The sequence below is a fragment of the Sycon ciliatum genome, chromosome 6, assembly GCF_964019385.1.
Source record: "Sycon ciliatum chromosome 6, ocSycCili1.1, whole genome shotgun sequence".
NCBI lineage: Eukaryota > Metazoa > Porifera > Calcarea > Leucosolenida > Sycettidae > Sycon > Sycon ciliatum.
The window spans coordinates 15,626,409-15,649,500 of NC_088648.1; the positions used below are offsets into that span (position 1 = coordinate 15,626,409).

At 45.6% G+C, this 23,092-nt stretch overlaps 1 protein-coding gene across 1 annotated transcript in view; it reads left to right on the forward strand.

The window, feature by feature from the left end:
• Positions 1-4,224: 4,224 nt before the first annotated feature.
• LOC135819468 (uncharacterized) overlaps positions 4,225-23,092 on the forward strand; it is a 53,824-nt gene continuing 34,956 nt past the window's right edge. Inside the window, exons 1-2 of the mRNA XM_065332682.1 lie at positions 4,225-4,363; positions 6,003-6,155. The gene's annotated coding sequence lies outside the window, so the exon portion shown is untranslated. The remainder of the gene's footprint in view (positions 4,364-6,002; positions 6,156-23,092) is intronic.

Genomic DNA, 23,092 nt, shown 5'->3' on the forward strand with positions numbered 1-23,092 from the left:
CACTACCCATATGATTCCCCGGCAGAAGAACCTGAATACAGTGTACATGTACGCAAGACTAGTTCCATTTTCTGCAAGAAAAGGCTTGCACATCAATGCGTATAAATACGGTATTGAATTTGATAATGATACACGTACATGTACATGTACATATGGGCTCCCGTAAGAAGACCATAGGTCTGTGGGAAACACCCTAGTAAAATAAATAAAATAATAATAATAATATCCTTTTAATAGCCAAAAAAACAAAAGAAATTATAGCAATAAAAACTGCTTTATGGCAGTTTTCTAAAAAAAGTTATTGTGTTCTAGTCCATGGACCCCGTCTAAAAAGTAAGAAATTAACGAAATGTGATAGCCGAAAATTAAAATTTCACACAAAACCTCACAATAATCACACACAGGATGCGAGACGACCTTTTCCCCTCGTGGTCCTCTTTCACATGCAAGCATGTTGGCGCAGTACATTGTACGTGTACAAGTACAAGTGTCAGAATAAACAAGTGTTGAAAGCCGTACTATTAGATCTTCAAGTGTCGTGATTATTGTGAGGTTTTGTGTGAAATTTTAATTTTCGGCTATCACATTTCGTTAATTTCTTACTTTTTAGACGGGGTCCATGGACTAGAACACAATAACTTTTTTTAGAAAACTGCCATAAAGCAGTTTTTATTGCTATAATTGAGTACTGCACTTGCCTGCGACCCGAGAGGTTGCGGGTTCGAGCCCCGCAGTCGCACATCTGACTGCAAAATCCCCACGACGCAGCTCACCAGATCAAGGTGTGGGTCCTCTGAACTCAGTATAGTCAAGTCGAGCGAGCTGCAACTTCCGGTGCCGAAAGGCGGGCTAACGCCCCTACATGTTTTGAAGAGGGAAACATCCCCGACACAAGTTGTTTCACAGAACACATATTTTCGGTTTTACAAATCTTTTTAAAGGACTGACCGTTTTCGCTGTCTAAGGCAGCTCATCAGAGTGAAGAGAAATGTAAAAACACAACAGAATTTATGCAGGCGAGAGTGGCACTAAATTATACATAGATACAAGTAGGCCGCCAAAATGCTAGGGGCCCCAAGAGCATTGGAAGTTCTTAATTTGGAAGTGCTGCAATTCTTTTATGACATATGTGTAATAATGTGGGCTTGAATTCCAATATTGATGAATTATTATATGGAACATGCTGTGTACTTCAAAATTATGAACAAGTTGTATGTTGTACATGAAAAAGCATGCAAGCCCAGTTTGTACATTATATCTGTCTGGTAATGTGTACAGACTTATTTTTGGCAGTGTCAAAAACCGAAAATATGTGTTCTGTGAAACAACTTGTGTCGGGGATGTTTCCCTCTTCAAGTCTAACCCCCAAGACGAAATGATAGTAGCAGACTGGCCGAAATTAAAAAAAAAAAAGTTTACTTGTTGATGCTCGATGTAGATCTGCAACAGCAAGGAATGACCGACGAGCTTGGAGTTGACCAGCGCACGGCCTACACTAGTTGCATTCAGTATGTCCATTAGCAAGCCGTGAAACGTCAACGGGAACGAGTTCATCGGAACCGGCGTGAAACACCGAGTGATTTAGGATCAGCTTCTCGCGTTCACAACCCGTCTATGCGAGTCGGCTGCTTTCCGGTTTCACACCGTTTTCTGATATTTTTTACTGGCACCGGTTTTTGCGAACTTTTCCTTGAGAACAATCCTCAGCCTAACTGACTTTTACCGGAATGCCGCTGAGAGAAACCCAATAACAGCCACCTCGCCGATGGATGGGTGCAGTAAAGGGATATATTCACGAGGTACATGCCAAAAGATTCTCCGAATGACTTTACAATGGAGCCAGTCAGTTCAGAATATTAGAAAAAATTGTACGTTTCGGAGCCGTAGACAAGAAACGAGCGAGGAAGCTGAAAGTTGTCTTGAAAAAGTCCATATTTTGGCACTGTGGTTACCCTCGATCCTGTTGTGTGTCATGTTAGTGATGGTTATGCCAAAGTCAATGGTCCTACTTGTTGTTTGGTACGTTTTTCCATCAAATTTTTCCAACAAGAATGGAGGACGCATTTTCGAAATTTGAGAAAAATCGAAAAGACAAAAAGAGGCACGATTTCCGGTGCTATTTTCGTGCCATGGTTGAAATCGAACGTACTTAAGAGAGCATGTCTGAGAAAACCAGAATTTATGTGCAAGTCGATCAGTAAAATCCAAAAACTGCACGCAAAAATTCAGTCACTTTTGCATCAACTGTTGTACCGAAAAATGTTGGTGGCGGAAGGAGAAGCTTGTCGTTTGGGGTGACAACCCTACACCCCAAAGCAAACCGACCTGCAAAATTTGAGCGAAATCTGAGAGACCGACTTGCACATATGTTCTGGTTTTCTCAGACATGCTCTCTGAACTAATTCCCACTCGTTGCGGTCATGACAAGTAGACCCCTCCGAACACGAGAATGTTTCGCGATGTCACAACGGGACTCTAACCCAGCTCCCCCTTTGCGTTGCTTTGACGGCTTGCTTATGGTCCCTACCACTCCCCCCTACCCCTGTGTGTAGTCTGTGCTGCATGTTGAGGGAATATCCCGGCTGGAAGTAGTGGAAGGCCAACAACATGACCAGCATGCTCGTGAGTCGTGACGTGAGCTGGGCACGACGCACTTGATCCAATCTCGATCAACGGGCGATCCATGTAAATGCACGTGGGATTGTCGATTGATCAAGGCTCTTTGCACAGTCGATCTATACCCCAACGGAAACTTAGGTACGTTTCCGTTACCTGCACACGTTAAGCGAATTTGGACAGATGGACTTGAACAAAATGTTCTGGTTTTCTCAAACATGCTCTCTTAGTTCAAAACGGCGACGTAAAGACATGATCTTGCCAATGAAATGAGTAAAACTATAATTATGCGCCCTCATATCACAACCATAGCAACAGATATTCCAGAACGTTTTCTTGTCACATTTATCACTGGAATTCGTGACTCGAGGGAAGGATCCATCTACGATAGTACCTATACACTTGGAGTTTAAAAAACGAGGCTACAAGAATAGTAAGAAAAATAGCACAAATTTCAGACATAGTACAATAGTGGTAGAGGCTTGGGTGATGATTTGTAAGAAAAGGTTTCTTCCCCACACTGGAGCTCGCGCTATTCCGCCGTCTTGACTTGACACTTGACTGACTCACGACTGCCATCCAGAGCAAACAAACACCTCGTGAACACCAGATAACAGCGTGAGTCAGTGTCGCTCCTGGACAGTGAGAACAGACGTCGAGGACGCTCGGTCATTCCCAACGCTGTCAACTCCAAACCAACTAGTCAAAAGCCCGCGCTGGGCACAGCAGTACGAAATAGTGGTTGCGACTTCGGCGATGATTTGTAAGAAAAGTGTCTGTCGCGCTGGAAACGGAGCGTCTCTGTAAGTTTGTATCCCTGGCGATGTTTGTGCCTAGAGAGCACTATATAGGTGGTGCTCTTCAGGCACAATCTTCCTCAGCCTACTCAAGCTCAATTGATGAGGGGTTAATTCCCCGAAACACAGGTTATTGAATAGGGAGCGGTACTTTCTTGCCCACTGCAGTAAATCTGAACAGACAGAGAATATCTACTACAAATTATAAAAAATTGCACTGTTGGCCAGGAAAGACGACCATATTTCGCATCTTTTTGATTGCCTGGTGAGAGATCGCATATTGTTGAGTGAAAATATAACACCTCTGCATAGAAAATCAGCATCGTTCTGCATAGCATGATAATGAACGAAATCTTCGTTGTGGGTAGGTCCGAACAATGCACAGGTTTGGCACTGAACAGCTCGGCTTGGTTTGAAACCAGATCGTCATCATTCAACTTCTTCTACGCTATATTATTCGTTTCAGATAATGATGCTCTGGAGTAAGGCCAAAGTTCTTCCAAGCGATCAATGTTACTGTTGTGATTATGTGATCTATGGCTCTGTTGTGTTTCGTATTGAGATGAAGCATTCAACCCTGGGCATGTGTTGGCACATTTGATATGTTCTTGGACTATCAACCGAACCCTTTGGCACGGTTATACACGGTATACTTGCGCGGTAGGCACTTGTCGCCCGTTCAGAACTGAGTATAACTTGTACCAGAATGCAACAGTTACAGTCAATTGTGAGAACCAAGATTAGGATGTTGTTTAGCACAGTTTAACTGTTTATTTGTTTGTTTGTTTGGGTCTCAGCTTACACATGTTCGTTCAATATTCCCAATGGTGCAAGAAGTGCAGCTGGGCCAGTATACATCATTACCTGTAGCCCAGCATATTACCTGTCTGGTCCTAGCACGGTCACCTGTAATGGAAACAACCAGCATACCACTCTGCCGACATGCAACAGTAAGTACCGAATTTGAGGAGTATTGGATACCATTTTAGAGATTTATAAAACTTCGATTTGGCATAAGGATGCTGTTTATCTCTTCCCCTGACAATCAGTTAAACTGAATTTCCACATCTTATGAACGATCAACATGGAGACAATGACGTAATTATAGCAACAGGAAATATTACGGATGCAGATACACTCCAATAACGACGAGCTTTCGATTTTAATGAGGCGAGCTAGCGTATTAGTGGAGCAAAATTCTAAGATTGGAATTAGGGCCAATAAGTGAAACCTTTGCTGAACACACACAAAATTGTAATGGTTATTATATCTTGTCCAAAACCGGAGTTACGAGGTCACAAACTAGGTATGCAATCGTCAGAAGCCCTGAATACAATTCTATGCAGAGCGATTGCACGAACGTGGGTTTCTGGGACCTCATGAAGAGAGACCGTCGTACATGTTGATGTTGGACGGGATGTCCTCTACTTCGTTGGATTGAAATAATCATCTCCTGCTCAAGCCCCTTCAGAATTCTGACCTGAAGAAAAGTGGCGGAATTACAAGCCGAACGTCGGCTCGCTCCGTCACACAGAGACCCTAAAATCGTGCACACCATAGCCGACTTCAGCCGCTGCGCACAAATTCTTCAAATGCTAAAACTGCCACGGAGAAGAACCTTACCATGAACCTATCTAAACGAATTCATGGACTTTGAAAACGATTATGAGTCCGTTATTGACGGGCAAAGTAGCTGAGATGCCGACAATTTGCATTGAAAACTAGAAATACGTAGCGATATAAAAAAATATATAAAATCGATTACTCATGACATGCGACACACCGTTAGGGCCGATCCCCACTACGGTACCGTGAGTGCCGAGCCGACGGTTTGGGTAGGTCACGTGTACCCCACGGTACGAGCTTGACGCTGAGAGTGATTTACATCTGCGCACAGTCATTCCGTCGGCAGGCCGGATCACCATTTTTTTAATCAATTTCTGACTTTGAGGGAAAATAGCGGGGGCCTGGGAGATGACTGGAGAAAGCTCAAGAATCAACCAATCGAAAAGCCAAAAGCCAAGAAAAAACTTCGTTCCACAAATACAAAAGAAAGAAAAAACTTCCTTTCAGGGAGTAGTAAAATACCTACTACTCACTGCATTCGACCTCGCGGAATACCACGGTATGCCATTTCCACCCCCCCCCCCCCCCCCAGAGGCTCTCGGCACCGGAATGTCCACGGCGCGGTGCGGCAGGAGCCACGGAATGAACTCGCGCCAAAACCGCCCCTCACGTGAGCAAATCACCATGGGTACTCACGGCACGGCACTCACGGTACCGTAGTGGGAATCTGCTCTTAGCCATCGTGTAAAAGTCGACGGCGTTGGCCACATGAATAACGCGTAGGCAGGCGCAGAACGTCGAGGGAAATTATTCACTACATGGTATACTTGCACCATAAATTCATGCAACTAAATATTTATGCCTTTCGGTCATGTGATTGAAGTCGCTAGTACTGCGTTGGTAATAGTCGCACTCAATCTTCGGAATGTGTGCTATTACTAGCATTAGGACTTTTGTCGGCCTCACATCATAGACCAGAGTGTGTCTATATGCAATTTCCATTCCCTGTCTATTGGTCTTCAGGAATCCCCGCATGCAACATAACTGTGAATGGCGGATCTATACTTGGAACTTCACCATTCCACACAGTTAAATGCGATTTAGGTTACAAGCTCAACGGCAGTAAGACTGTTAATTGCACCCAAAACGGTTATACACCATTGCCAACCTGTGAACGTAAGTGATGAACGATCAAACATTGCGCTCGCCATTTTTAACTCATAACTTCATTTACTTTTTCGCCCATTGTTAAGGTGGGAATTACCCTTCGCGCACGCCATACTGGACCTAGCAGCAGTTTCAGGATCAACAAGCGGGATAGTGTTGTTACTCGGAATCCAACCCAAACAAATATCTTTAAATTTTGATCCTCATCCTTTCCAGAGCTGTTTGCATATTGGATGAACTGCAGGCACCCTCCGTTTGGCCTCGATATCCATGGGAAAACAGTATCTGGCTGAGGATAGTTTCAAATATGATTGGTTGCTTTTTAGACTTCCATGGTCCGCATATCGTGGTTCAGAGCGAGTCTTATACTTCGAAGTACTATTTTATTTATTTTTTTATTATTTGAAACTCAGATGTTGAGCCAATAATAAATGTAAAAAGGAAAAGGATATAATTATGGATACCAGTTAAGAGTAACTCTCCATCACTGTAACCAGATACTATAAGTGATCCTCTAGATCCAAAAAGGGGGCTTACGTCATTTTTGAACCTGTTGAGTTATCTATACCATGACATTGCTGTACCCCAGCAGATCACTTTGTAAAAAACCTAGGTCTAAAATCGTTATCTTTCACAGAGTTATGAATGTTTCAAAAGTGAATTATACATCGCTTAATGCGGAAAACTCAACTTTCAAATGCATTTTTCTCAGTACCGAGCAAAACGACATAAGCCCCCTTTTCGGATCTAGACGTAGGGTCCAGCGGATAATGCCGGCATTATATTCGACATTCGGAGACTATCCGAGCATCAGAGCATTGTGCAGCATTAGAAAGGAACAAGACGAGCATTATGTGAGGTTTAAGCGACATAAAGAGATTTATTGTAAATAATGTCGGGAAATCTCCGGTTTTGGCAACAATCGGCTATAGCCACAAGGGGCAACGCCAAATATTGTATCGCACATGAATTTTTGATTGTGTACACACGTAACACCTTTAGCACTGATGCTACATTTATCTGACTACATAATACCATTGCTTCATAAAATCTTTATGTAGCAATGTAGTCAGGTTAATGTACAGGTGATGTAGCATGCCCAACGTTGCTACTGAGGCTGTTACACAAACTCCGTAACGATGATTTACGAGGAGTATTTTTTAGAAATCATGGAGAACCATGGAGGAGACTTGACGTAGATCTACGCGACGTGAATATCAAACAGACGAAGAGGAGTTTTCCTGTTATGCCATAGGCTTTGGCCATAGCATCTCTAGTAATACTGAACACTGATCCATTGATAAATTTGGACCTGGATGATAGAGGGGCTATAAACAGAAAGAGCTTGTTCCAAATAACTGCCTTTGCCGAGTCCAGCTCAGCAGGCTCGAAAAGAACTACTGGTACTGAGAATTTCTCATGGACAAAGTACCAAGTCGATTAGAGAATTAAGCAGCGCGTCTTACTTTCCCCGTGAAGCACGTACAGTTTGTCGTAGACGGTGGTAATGCAAGGCCTATAGTCACATTCTATCAGAAAGAAGAGCATTGTGGCCAACCATTTGTCTCCACGCAACCTCAGGAGAAGAAAACAGCGCAGGCAGAGGATGTAGAGCGGCAAAATAACGTCTGACAACAAGTTTTCTAGATTTCCGCAAATGGGAGGGATCTCGATCTGAGATCGTCTCTCAGGAACTGGCCTCGAGTGAGCTGTTTCAGGTGAAGACAATATACACAGAGTGGAAGCAGTGACTGCTTGTATGCAGGCGGGAATACTATTTGCTAAGATAAACTTCATCTCAGTGATCACCTATACTAATTGTTTCACCTCTCACTACATGGATACGTAAGGGAAAATATTTGATACACCCACTATTCAGGCACAGCCCTGCATCAAAGTTGCAATGGAGAGCAGCCAATGGAGACGGGATCCTGTCTTAAAGTGCTAAGAAGGGATGGAGCTCGTGAGAGATTTTGCAGCAGTGTCAGAGGCAGATCGACTACATGCATCATTTCCTTAGAGTATGACAATGTTTAGCGTTTCTTCCATTTTGGTTCCAAACCAAGAGCATTATAGCCCTTGCTGAAGCATTATAATCAGCATTAGAAGGTAGTTTTTGGAGCATTATCATTAGCATTATACGAACATTTTCCTAGCATTATCCGCTGGACCCTAATCAAGAGGCTCACATACAGTCAGAAAGTGCAACAACTAGGTACAAAACTGACAGAGTACTGAGACATTCGACGTCCTGACACCTAGCTTCAACACATCTTCGTAGCGCTAACCGACAGCTTTCCAACTTGGGAGGTTCAAGCTTATGGAAAGACCAAAGAGGGGAAGGAATGCGTAACGAATTCGAGCACAAGCTACCCTCCAAACGTAGCAAAGAATGTGGATTGTTACTGGACGATGACGAGACCAATAGGATATTTTGCAAAGCGGTCTAACTACAATTCGAAGCAGCAAAGCAGCATACCATTCAACTTGGGTGGGTCATAAATATCAAAGATAAGGAAAGAGGGGGAAAGCTTTCCTAAATATCCTACTGGTTTTGTCATCATTCAGTAACAATCGACATTCTTGTTTCCGTTGGGTCTGTATATAGTATATGGTTACAGTGATGGAGAGTTGCTCTTAACTCGTATCCATATGTCCGTTTCCTTTCTACATGTATTTATTATTATTATTATTTTCATATTCGACGAGGAGACAACAATTTTAATATGGCAATAAGTAGGACGGGTTGAAGTGACATTTGGATTACTTTATTACACAATGTAAGCGATGGAGGCAATGCAAACGCAATCTAAAGGGTAAGGAAAATACATGCAAGAAGAAAAATGCGATGGAAAGAAAAATAAATCGAACAAGTTTTCGAACAAGGTTCAAGGTTATGGAAAGACCAAAGAGGGGAATGCAGCGCAACGAAAATGAGCACAAGCTACAGTCCCAACGGAACAACGAATGTCGATTGTCACTGGACGATGACGAGACCAGTAGGCGATTTGACAAAGCAGTTTTGTGCCTAGTTGTTGCACTTTCTGACTGTATGTAGTATCTAGTTATAGTGGTGGAGAGTTACTCTTAACTCGTTTCCATATGTCCTTTTCCTTTCTACTTTTATTATTGGCTCAATACCCGAGTTTCAAATTGCACACCTGATGAGCCGTCACGAACCATACGGCGAAACGTACGTCGTGTGAAACAACTTGTTTTGTATTCAACTAGTCCATCACAATGTCATGCATGAGGAGTCCTGTAGGAGTTTAGATTTCGGCTTGTACAATTCGTTCTCGCAAAGCTTCCCCCTTCTTAACTTATCTTTGATATTTTTGACCCACCCAAGTTGGGTGGTGTGCTGCTTTGCTGCTTCGAATTGTAGTTAGACCGCTTTGTCAAATCGCCTACTCATCTCGTCATCGTCCAGTGACAATCGACATTCTTTGTTCCGTTGGGACTGCAGCTTGTGCTCGTTTTCGTTGCGCTTGCCTTCCCCTCTTTGGTCTTTCCATAACCTTGAACCTTCCAAGTTGGAAGGCTGTCGGTTAGCGCTACGAAGATGTGTTGAAGCTAGGTGTCAGGACGTCGAATATCTCAGTACTGTGTCAGTTTTGTGCCTAGTTGTTTCACTTTCTGACTGTATATAGTATCTAGTTACAGTGGTGGAGAGTTACTCTTAACTCGTTTCCATATGTCCTTTTCCTTTCTACTTTTATTATTCGCTCAATTACCGAGTTTCAAATTGCACACCTGATGAGCCGTCACGAAGCATACGACGAAACGTACGTCGTGTGAAACAACTTGTTTTGTAGTCAACTAGTCCAGTAGTAGTAGTAGTAGTAGTAGTATTTATTATTTGACTAGGGGAGTCCCAACAGGCATGGCCTTGTTACAGGGAACCCTAGGTGAATCTTTGTGAGGTGAGCAAAAGTACCAGCAGATTGTGCCTGACGACAGTTTGGAGGAAGAGTGTTCCACCGACCTGCCACCAGAAAAGAAACTGAGCGCAGTCCATACCCAATATGTACAGCAGGTAATACTAAGGCAGCTGTATCGTGGCCACGAGTACGAGCATTTGTGTGCGGGCCAACTGAACGCAGGAGAAACAGTGACTGAAGGAGGGGGCTAGTAATTGATGACAAGCAGCGATAGACCAAAACGTATAGTTTCAACTTAACTCGTTGCTCAAACGAATACAGATGACACCGTTGTAAAACTAATGCAGTTGGGGTCATTCTATCTAAATCAAATGCCTTCTTCATCGCAATATGGCTGTCCATCACAATGTCATGCATGAGGAGTACTGTCGGATTTTAGATTTCGGCTTGTACAATTCGTTCTCGCAAAGCTTCCCCCTTCTTAACTTATCTTTGATATTTTTGACCCACCCAAGTTGGGTGGTGTGCTGCTTTGCTGCTTCGAATTGTAGTTAGACCACTTTGTCAAATCGCCTACTGGTCTCGTCATCGTCCAGTGACAATCGACATTCTTTGTTCCGTTGGGACTGTAGCTTGTGCTCGTTTTCGTTGCGCTTGCCTTCCCCTCTTTGGTCTTTCCATAACCTTGAACCTTCCAAGTTGGAAGGCTGTCGGTTAGCGCTACGAAGATGTGTTGAAGCTAGGTGTCAGGACGTCGAATGTCTCAGTACTCTGTCAGTTTTGTGCCTAGTTGTTGCACTTTCTGACTGTATATAGTATCTAGTTACAGTGGTGGAGAGTTACTCTTAACTCGTTTCCATATGTCCTTTTTCTTTCTACTACTATTATTTATTTTTTTATAGGCGTCGAGGCGACAATAGTTTTAGAATTGCGATCCACAGAACGAGCTGAACCGACATTTTCACAAAGGCTTTTATTGAATTCAAAAAAAGAGTGGATTGTTTTTCATTAGTACAACGTAGCTTCCTGAGGAGTGTTGTGCGAAAACTAGTTTGAAGTACAATTTTTTGTTCATCATTTCTTCCATATTACTTTTTTTTTCTTCCATGTTCTCCACTGCCTTCGTATCCACTCGTTTTTTTGAATACAATAAAAGCCTTTGTGAAAATGTCGGTTCAGCTAGTTCTGTTGATCGCAATTCTAAAATTATTATTATTATTATTATAGACAACACCTCATGGCATTGTTGATAAATATGGTGGTAAAGACACACCTGGCAATATGGCGGTAAACACACGCCTGCCCACACACGCTCTCTAGGCTGCAAAGTTCTGGCACAGAGCTCTCCTTCTCACCACCACCATCATCAGTTCGCGCCTGGCGCCTGGTAGATGCGTGGCTGGCGGTATCTGGCATAGCAGGCTGGTACATCAAGTAGCGCATGGCACATAGATGATGACACAGCAACGACATAGCTCGATTGCGACGTACGTTTCGTCCCCGCTGGACTCATCAGGCAATCTTCTTATTGGATGTCTTCATACGGAGCTTGACAAAAGAAAAGAAAATCAGCCAGTACGGAGATGTGGGTGTTAACCAACCATGGTGAATAAAAGAAGAAAAGAAGAAAAGTAAAGGTCAAGACGGAGAAGCATGGGAGGGACAGGTGATGGTGAATCTAGTGAGCAGATTTAAATGCGTCCAGGGTCCTGGCATTGCGCGTAGTAGCGGGCAGCGCAAGCCAAGCAAGCCAATGCTAGTGTGAGTTGCGAAAAAGAGTACACGTATTATAACAGGGAGGTGGGAAGTCAAAATAGCACTAGCTTCCTAACAAACTCCTTCTGTCTACACAGCTCAGGCTGTAGCTTGGCAATGTAAACAGCCTCTGGCACTTCGACCCATACTGTCTATGGTAGGCAGCGCACAGCATGGGATGGCCAAATGGCTTGCTGAGATACTGAAGCCGGTATCGGATCTGTACCCATCACATGTGTACTCATCATATCTCATTCATTTGAGTTTGCTCAGTCGATCCGGCAGCACAAGCCATGTGCTGGGTTCATGTGTTCATACCATATAGTCAGCCTGTTCACCAACGTACCCATCGTGGAAACCCTTGATATCGGTCTGGAGGCTCTATACCACAGTGATATCATTCCCCCAGTGGTTGAAGAAAATCCATTACGCAAGCTTCTATACAAAGCCTCCTGGGATGTAGAGTTCAGCTTCAACAACAATATGTATAAGCAGATCGACAGAGTGGCGATGGGCTCACCCTTGGGACCCATATTTTGCAACATCTTCCTGGGCTACTGTGAGACACAGATTCCTGATCAACTCTGGCCCATGATTTATGATCGTTATGTTGATGACACATTCTCTCTCTTTCCCAGTGAAGCTGATGCTTTGGTGTTCCTAGATCGGCACAATGCGGCACATCCAGTGCTAAGATTCACAATAGAACCCGAAGTTGGTGGCAAACTCCCATTCTTGGACGTTCTGGTTTGTGCCGAGAGCAGGACAGTTTCAAGACGACCATCGACCGGAAACCAACGTTCACCGGACTGTGCACAAGATGGGACAGCTACGCATCAATTGGGCTAAAAAGTGGCACTGATCAAGTCGCTAACTGTACGTGCTAAACGCATTTGTTCCCCTGAACACCTTGCTGGGGAACTCTCCAATTTAGAGTCCATCTTCTCCCGGAATGGCTACCCTCTCCCACTGGTACAGCGAGTTATGTCTCACGGATGACGACGAACGCAGGTGGTAAGGAGAAGAACTCCAATCGTGCTATTCTACGACTAACATGGCTAGGTGACTCATCCCTTGAAATCAAAAAGAAAGTTCTCAATCTAGTACAGCGCTTTGTTCCTCTTTGTTCTCCTATATGTTGCTTCACCACCAGGAAATTATTCCAAACGAACAACAAGGATGCCTTGCCGATGACTAATATTAGCAAAGTCATATTTACTTGTGAGTGTGGCCACAGGTACATCGGCAAGACAACCCAATGCCTACTTGAGCGCATGTCGCAAAATATTCCGCCAAGACTAGTCATGGCCGCAATATCAGGTGTCGACTACGTCAAACCCAGGAGATGAAGACCGCCCAAACAGAAGGCACTGGCAACATCCCTTACAAAGCACTATCGCTGCTTGAACCATCATACAGCGTGTCGGCTCCAAGAAGGTGAAGACAACAACCAGCGTTCGCCGCAGTACTTGGCTACTAGAACAGCGCCAAGTTGCACGGACACCGACCAGAAGCCCATCGAATCAGATAGCGCAGACTAACCCTATCCCGAGTAAGTGTGAACCCGACCAGCGTGATTCACACAACCCATCACCTATTAATGATAGTGCAATATATAGAGAAAAACGTCCATCTGCCAGCGGAGAAGGCTCAACACAACACTAGTAATGTGGAGCACTATGACACAAAAGGCACAACGGAGGTTTACAGAGTTGTCGCAACTCAGAGTTTCTTGCTCAATGCAATCATCAGGCGACTATTACATATTCAGTGGAAGTTGGCCAATATAAAGCATAGCCTAGCGATAGCTGGTTGTTGTCTGATTCAGCACAGAAAATATTGCCATGACGGCCGTGTGGATGATTGCTTAGGTGAGGGAGCTATTACAGTAATGTATTAGCGCAGAAAGTATAGATTGCTAGTAAATATAGAAATGGAAGGTGTGAATTTGTAGACGGCAGCCAGGGTGTGACAGTAATCCTTCAGAACTCGATAACCGAGCAACTTATGACCCAGGCTCTGCAGTTCGCGTCGAACCTGACAGAAGTTGACGAAATATAATAATAATAGTTACAGTTCGCATGTCACTCATGGAAGGATCCATGGGCTTAACGCATCTGTCAACGAAATCCAGGCAGAAGAGCCGACAAAAGGCATCTCATTATTGTTAGAACGTATCGCAGTAAGAACAACTACGCAAGCGCAGCACATTTTTCCACAAGCATCAGCCATTCTTTCTTGTCTAGAGCCAGTTCAAAACAGTCAGAAATATCAATATTGGCGTGCTTTAGATCACTTTTAATATTGTCAATCCATCTGAGATGGGGTCGGCCACGTGGGCGCTTGATGTCCCGGGTATTAATTGCCATCTCCAGTGCTTGGTAGGACGCTGAGTTACGTCCTTCGCGAACAACATGGCCCAGCCAGAGCAGCCGACGTCTGCGACAGGTAGTGCTGACTGGGCCTTGTCGCGTTGAGGCGTACACCTTGGCATTCGACATGTGGTGAGGGTACACCACACCAAGCAGGTACCGCAATTTTCTGCGGTGCCATGCGTCCAGCCGATTACTGAGTTGCTGTGTCAGGGCCCACAGTCCGCAGTTATACAACAGGATAGGCAAAATGAGGGCAGAGAACATACAAAGTCTGGAGCTCAGTTTATGACGCTTCCACGAAATGGAGCCGAACGCTCTATTCGCAGCACCTATTCTTGCCTGAATATCCTCTGCGGACCCCAACAAAGAGCCAAGCAGCTTGACAGATCGCCAAGAGGAGTCGGCTTTAGTTACTGTAATATATTGTGTTTTCTGAATATTTAACATTAGGTTATCTTCTTTGAATTTTTCACTTGATTTCTCCACAATCTCCTCGACTTCTCGCCTCTCCGTGTCATGGATTGTTGTGTCGTCTGCATATTGGGTGGTTGGTGCTGGTAAAGATAAGTGCGATAGTATAGGATCAAGGTGGCGCATGGCTCCCTCAGCATACACATTGTACATGATGGGAGACAGCGGATCCCCCTGCACTACTCCGATATTTGTAGCAAACGCTTTGCCTAAATGAGAACTGAGTTTCACTCTCACCGTCGTGTCCGAGATCAGAGTGGCAACGACATCAGTGGCAGCTCCAGAGTCTGAAAATCGCGCCAACGCCTTCTCACGGACAATGGTATCAAATGCTCCGCTGAAGTCTAATAGTGCGGCAGAGTATTTCCAGTCACCGAGTAGTGCACGTTCGCACATGACACGCGTATAGAAAACTCCGTCAGCCGTGGAGCGTCCGGGTGTAAAGCCTGCCTGACTTTCACGTACATATGAGGTGGTAGATTGTTGTGAACGCATGGTGATGATGCGGGTCAGCACCTTGCGAACAACTGATAGCAGCATGACCGGTCTGTAACTTTTCGGTGCACCCATAGGTTTTCCTCGTTTGTATACTGGCACCAGAAGGCCACATCTAAGGTCAGGTGGGCAATAGTGGAGTTCCTTAATGGAGTTGTTGACGAAAGCGAAATGGAAATAATTATGCATACCAAGAAGTCACTTCTCTTCAGGGATGCCAAGACGTGGATGAAAAGAAACAAGGATAGCAACTTCCATGTGACTATGACTCCTTCAACGGGGCAGAAGTGAGCAAGCTCGTGGGATCATTCCTGCTGAATCAGTTAGCCAACCATTTCGAAAAGGACACGATAGGGCTATACCGAGACGACGGCCTCGCCCTATTGAAAAACGCAACCGGACCAGGTGCAGATCGAGCCTGCAAGGACATCTCTGCGATGTTTAACGCCTACGCCTCAAGATTACAGCCCAAACGAACCTGTCTACAGTGGACTTTCTGGATGTGACCCTAGATCTAAAATGTGGCAAGTATAAGCCGTACCGCATACCAGGCGACACACCTTTGTACGTTAACAGCAGCAGCAACCACCCGCCCGTTATCCTGAAAAATATATCCCCAGCAGTGGCTCGAAGATTGTCAGACATCTCCGCAGACAGCCAAGTATTTACAGAAGCTGCACCGCTTTACAGGACAGCACTGGCATCGAGCGGCTGGTATGCCCCCACTTCAGCCAAACCCTTAACCGCGTGGCTCATTCCAACGCGCTCACGATCGCGAACCTCAACCTTCACCACACGGACATGGAACAATCTCATTTGAGCGTTGGCTCATTTTGGCATAATCCCACTTTTACTTAATCCCTATCTAAAGCACACAACGTAACGAAACTCATTTCAACGCAATTCAAAATTTATACAGATTTTCACATTCCAATGCATTTAACAATTATGTCCAGCACCAGAAAAGAATTCCCTTGGCGTAACGTTGCCTTCATTGAGCCCGCGTTGTCCCCTTCTTGCCTGAATGCAGTATGTAAGAATGTTCCAGAGCACTTCAAAATTCACGCGCGGGCGCACAGCAAATGTCACCTAGATGTGCTAGAAGCTGTTTACATTGCGGAGCTACAGCCTGAGCCGTGTAGACAGAAGGAGTTTGTTAGGAAGCTAGTGCTATTCTGACTTCCCACCTCCCTGTTATAGTGCGTAAACTCTTTGGCGAAACTCACCCTATCATTCAACCTGTGTACGTTTCATCACAATTTTTCCGCCAATATGCTGTATAAATTGACATCTTTGTGCTTCGTCACATTATCACCATGTACTGATTTTGAAGTAAACCAGGCAGGCACAGTGGGTTGGTCAAAGACCATGATTGAGATACGAGAGGTACCTGGCTCAAGTCCTGCCTGGGAGCGGTTTTTCCAGCCGTGCAACTTGCTCCATCATCCACACCGGTTTGACTCACCTCCTCATTTGCATCGTCCTGCATCTCACCTTCACCATCACCGCCAGCCGTAGACGCCGTTGCTTTCATGTCAGTCGTCGTCCTCTCCGATTGTTTCCTTTGTATGTTTACCGTGAATTCATAGGTCCGGTTGTAATCTACATGGTCTGTCATTTGCTGCTTTGTTCTATGTGCGTTTTGTCGACGATTCGTTCACTCATTTTGACAGTGTCGAGAGCAGTGAATTGTTTCTCGATGTGCTCAACAGCCTACATCCTGCTTTACTTGTGAGCACGAGCAGTCTAGTAAGATGTCATTTCTAGACGTGCTTATAGAGAAGACCGATTGTGAAGTGTTGACTTCTGTGCATCGTAAGGCTACGTTCAATCGTCAGTACATTGCTTTCGATTCATATTGTTCGTCTCAATACAAGGTCAACTAAGAATAGGGATAGCAGTAAGTATTGGGTATCAGCATCTGAACCTGTACCTGTACTGTTTTTGTCGGCATACCAGGGCGTATACATGGGCATGGGCGCTATTTTGAAACAAAAGTGTTGACGTCCCCTGACAGGGCGTGTACACGGAGGGTGGAGGTATTTTCGAGTGGGCGTATACAGGAGCTTTTACGGTATTATTTTACAAAACGAAGGTACGTTTTGGGTCGAAGTATCCACGCAAACCGACATCCAGTCAAATAAGGCACTTTTCAAAAGAATCCGAACGTTTTATTATCATTATTATTATTATGAAAATGACGCAAAGGCCATATGCGTATCGAGGGGTTGATTTGATTTAAGTATAGTCAAGATTTTATGACCTGGGGCTCGCCGCATTCTGTGGGAACGTGAAGTGTGTGGGTACACTGACGGCTGCGTCCCACCCGCCTGTGTGGATTCACAGGAAGTGTGAGTTACGAAGTCTGAAGAAAATGTTGAACTGTCTCTGCTCGGATGACGACTACACCATAGCTCAGTGGTTAGAGCAGCGCTGGCTATAAGCGAGGGTCCCTGGTTCCAGTCCTGGTGGTGACAGTCGATTTTTTCTTCAGACTTTTCCCGTTTGTGTCTTTCCCTCAAACTTGTCAAGATATATTATGTATATATACACACAACAACAAGGTTGTCAATTTCATAGTACTAAAAGCTTTTCACCCATTTTCATCAGTAGTTACATGGGAATGAGCATGAAAGAAAAAGAAGCCAGAATTTATACTGGGGGTAGAGAATCAGCAAGAATATTCTTACGCGCCTCAAGTTCACACTACACTACCATAAAAATGTATCGAGCAGAGGAAAAATGCGGGAAACAACACATGAAGGGAATACAGTACCCCACACACGCCGAGGAGGAGGGGCATGCAGTCAAATCTTCACTGGAAGAGGAAAACCCATCAATGGACTGGACAGCACATTTTGGAGGACAATCACGGCGAGGACGTCACTCGAGCACATCAAGCGGACCACAACTTAAGACAGCATGTCTGAGAAAACCAGAACATATGTGCAAGTCGGTCTCTCCGATTTCGCTCAATTTTTGCATGTAAGTTTGCTTTGGGGTGTAGATTGACATTCCAAAGCCCGCGCAAAATCATTGGAAAGAAACCATGAGATTGGCATACCCCTCAATTTTGGCCCAATAATGGCACGATTTATTGGTCTACAAACGAGCCACGGCACAGCGTACAAGAACAAGCTGTGAACAAAACTCCATCAAGTCAACATTACCTCACCTTAGAAGAGTCCTGTGGCAGCACCACGTGGCCACGCCAAAAATCCAGAAGACGAGGGCAATCATCCCTTGACGCCACAAATGATCGTCACGATGCACGTGATTTCATCATTCCTCTTGGAGTAAAATTACCCGCAAAAATTCAGTCACTTTTGCATCAACTGTTGCATCGAAAAAAGTTGGTAGCGCAAGGAGAAGCTTGTCGTTTGGAGTGAAAAGTGATCACCGCTGCTTTTCCTTGTCAGAGTCAACAATGCACCTTGTTCTGCAGCGTTGGGCGTGGTGTTGGACTAGAAATTGCTGACTAGACGTCGCGGAGGGGCGAGCTTTCCTGCGCAGGTATGAGTTTGGACGTGTTTCAGAATGGTCGAGTGGAAAAATTCAAAATTGTATATTTCTAGAAAACCCAAAAAGGATGATGGGGGACATGTCCTCGGTGCTAGAAGAGGTGTTCTACTATCTGTTATTGCCGTGGTTGGCTAACACCCTCTCTCTTGGCATTGGCCGGTGTTCTCACTGTGCTATGAGATGCTGTAATAGATAAATTAATAGTAAATAAATTTGGCTATTTTAAAGACGATCATTTGTGGCGTCAAGGGATGATTGCCGTCGTCTTCTGGGATGCTGGCGTGGCTAAGTGATTCTGCCCCAAGAACTCTTCTAAGGTGAGGTAATGTTGGCCTGATGGTGTTTTGTTCGTAGCTTGTTCTTGTACGCTGTGCCGTGGCTCGTTTGTAGACCCATAAATCGTGGCAATATTGGGCCAATATTGAAGGGTATGCCAATTGCATGGTTGCCTTCCGAAACAATCTTGCGCGGGCTTTGGAATGTCGATCTACACCCCAAAGCAAACCTACCTGCAAAATTCGAGCGAAATGTAAGAGACCGACTTGCACATAATTATGTTCTGGTTTTCTCAGACATGCTGTCTTAAGAGAGCATGTCTGAGAATACCAAAGTATGTGGGTAAGTGGATCTCTCCGATTTTGCTCAACATTTGCAGGTATGTTCTCATTGGGGGTGTAGATCGACTGGCAACACAGCCAGCTACGTCCTCAACTGGCAAGAACTATACACCGACAGATAGTAGAACACCTCTTCTAGCGCAGAGGACATGTCCCCCACCTTCCTTTTGGGGTTTTCTTGAAATAAAGGTTTTTGAATTTTTGCACTCGACCATGCTGAAATACGGCCAAAGTCAGACCTGCGCAGGAAAGCTTGCCCCTCCACGACGTCTCCACAGCAGTTTCTACTCTTACACTACTCCCAACGCCGCAGAACAAAGCGTATTATGGACACTGACAAGGAAAAGCAACGGTGATCACTTGTCACTCCGAACGACAAACTTTTCCTAGCGCCACCAATAATGTTTCGTGTGACTGTTGATGCAAAAGTGACTGAAGGCCTGAGCGCAATTTTTTGAATTTTACTTCGAGAGGCACGGTGAAATGACGTCCCTTGTGACGCAAGAATGCCAAGTCGCGTGGATCGCGGCTCACCAGATTTCAGAATCGCCTTTGTCACGTGCGCTTGTTAGTCGCTTAGAACGCCCGTTGTTCTGGAAAGGATCACACGCATGTTGTTACTGCGCTCATGAACACACTGACCATGTTGTAAGCCTACGAACCGGGACTTTCCCTGGCAGTGTAGGTCGAAAACCAATGAAATGATAATGAAATCACGTTTTTTACGTTCTTTATGGCATTAGAAAATCTCTCATGCAGTTCACGCGACAAGTGCCTTCAGCCAGTGTTGTTCGCGTACCAGTTAACACAAAGCGACCAAACTAGCAGCTCCTGTCGGGCATCGACATGAAAGCACGGGACTTTTTAGGGGCGGATCCAGGATTTTTCCAAAGAGGGTTCAATTTTTTCCCACCCTATCCACAATGACGAAATGATGTTTTTCAAATGCACTGACTGTGGACAGTTGTGACTTTTTCAGCTCCGTAGTGTTTGACAGCCCAGCCGGCAACAGGCCGGTCTGGAAGTAGGACAGTAGTAGTAGTGGCAGTGTAAGGTAGCATAGTGTAGTAGGGTAGCGTAGTGTAGGGACTAGGGGCGTTGGTAGGTAAAGCAGGCAGGGAGAACTTCTTCGCCATGGGCGAGGTCGCAGTAGAGCCTGCGATGAAACTTCTCTGCTCCCTCCCTGGTATTGTTGTTGTTGGTTGGCTTTATTTAAAGTGGAGTTCCAAAACAGGCCTAAACCTAATGACAATGGTCCCACTGATAATAAGAAAAGAAAAATATATAAGAATAAGCGGACAAACAGAACCAAGAAGAAGATACAGCTATGAGCACGGCAGCAGGGGCAAAAAAGTCACAAGCACGGCAATAGAGCAGACTTGGCTCAGCGTGCTGCAGACCCTAACTTTTCATGTCAGCGAGTCGAGGGATCATGAGGCGCGTCTCCATCAGCGTGTGGACGGCCTCTTTGCGCAGCTCCTAGGCCTCCGTGAGGAATTTTGTTCCCTGCAGAAATCCGCCATTGTTCCCGACAAGGCTCCTGCACGATCTCAGCACCAAGCCCAAGGCGACAAATCTCGTACCCGTACGAAACCTCCCCAGCTTGACCCAGCATGCAGCAAACCAGCTTGACCCAGCTAATGCAGATGATGGACAACAGTCAGGGCAGGCCGTGATCTCTGGCTCTGCAAAGCATGAAACCCGTACCCGTACGGACGACCCCGGCTTGGTCGATCCTGAGGCTGTGTTTACATGAAGCGTTTCAACCCGGGTCACATTTCAACCCGCCATGTGCACAAAATGAATGGCGCGTTTACATGACGCATTGTGCTTGACCCGGGTTGAAATTTCGTCCCGGGTTGATGTCTACCCTCCCCTTGCACCCCTTTCAACCCTCCCCTTGGGGGAGGGTTGAAATCAACCCGAAAATCAACCCGAAATCAACCCGGGTCAAGAAAATCGTACAAACGTACTTCTGTGCGTATCTCGCGCCAGGTTTGAACAGCACTGCAGATGCAAATTTCGCGCAAACGGATTCACGTGACCATACAGGACTGTAGAAGTGGACTTTTGGCGGCATATCAGTATTTGACCCGGGTCAACTGTCTTCATGTAAACGCTCACCTCTTTTGTCTATCGTACAGACTTTCAACCCGGGCTGAACTCGACCAGGGTTGAAATTTCTCTTGTAAACACAGCCTGAGGCTGTGCAATCAAACTGCGAGAAGAGACAACCTATCCTGGCCGTCATCAAAGATGACAGTGGGAAATTAGTTGCCGCGATCCCGCCAAGAAAGAAGCGATCGGTGTTCTTTGTGGGCAACTTGAGCCCCGACTGTACGGTGGACAATCTCACTGAGTTTGTACACCGTAGGTCGGAAAGCATGGGGACGCATGTCTTTCCACTCTCCTCTCCCCCATTTCCCCATTTTTCTTGCGATATTTATGTGGGAGACTTCTGTGATAAGCATCCATTTGCTTTTGGAGAATCCTTTTAAATAAATGCAATACAATACAATGTCAAAGCCCATCAATAGGGCTTGAAAGTGATGACGTCAAAACGGCAATGTGGTAGTAAGTTGACATAAGATTTCTATTTTTGGATCCACTAAGGTGTGACTTTGCTATTGCCTAAGTATGTGGGTGCATAGCAACCCACTCATGTCGCATGCAGGTGTGACTTTTATTTCGCCACCAGTTGTAACCCCGCCCCAGTAGTCACATCAGTCAGTTTCACTGGCTACAGCACCATGCTGTGGGTAAGACCGCTTGAAATGTGCTTGGACCCATACAAAAACTGGATCCAAGTGGATCCAGTTTTTGAATTTTTGAAATTGTTGCTATGCTGTGACGTAGCACTGTCAAGCCCTATGCAGCCCACACACAGCCGGAAACGGGCAAGTGTCCGCCAGGATATCAGTTGATGCCACCTCCAAGCTGACAGTGATGTCAGCCATTTTCTGGCCAAGGCCTCTCTACTGCAGGCCGTGGAGATTCCACACCTCCACAAATGCAAATGCAGCCAAAAGCATCAGCAGCAGCAAGAGCACCAGCCACAACAAGCACAACAGCAGCAGCAGCAGCAGCAACAACGCCAACAACAACACCAACAGCAGCAGCACCAGCAGTCGCCGCAGTAGCAGCAGCAGCACCAGCAGTCGTCGCAGCAGCACCAGTGGCCACTGCAGCAGCCCCAGCAGTCGCCGCAGCAGCAGTAGCGACAGTAGCACCAACCAGCTGGAAGCACAGCAGCATGTTTCAAGAGCAACAGCAACTTGGGATTGGCGCCACAATTAAGGACTTCCTGAGCGCGAGTCGTGGCCTGTCCGCTGCCGGCACACCTGTAACCCGGGGTTCCACAGAAGAACGTTTGTGGCTGTGAAGGGTGGACCCCCCTTCACAGCCACAAACGTTCGTCTGTGGAACGGTCACCACATTCGCTGCCGCAGGATGCAAAGCGAGCTGCCCAGCATGGTGCGCAGCCACCCCAGCAGGATACACAAACCCACGAGCCCACCACCCAATGTAGGCCATGCACCAACCCAAACAACGCCAACGGTCAGAATGAAAACTAAGGCCCCCTCACTCCGTCTCCTGCTCACGAATGCATTCAGCATCTACAACAAAATGGATGAGCTTCAGCATACTCTGAAAAGACTGCATGTAGACATTGCTGTCCTCACCGAGACCAAATTATCGCCCGACAAGGCTACAGTTGCGGAAGTTTCAATCCCTGGCTATTACCCCCCAATATGTCGAGACCGGACAGCGCAAGGCGGCGGAGTCGCCATATGGCTGAAAAAATGGGATGACGTATAAACAACTGGACA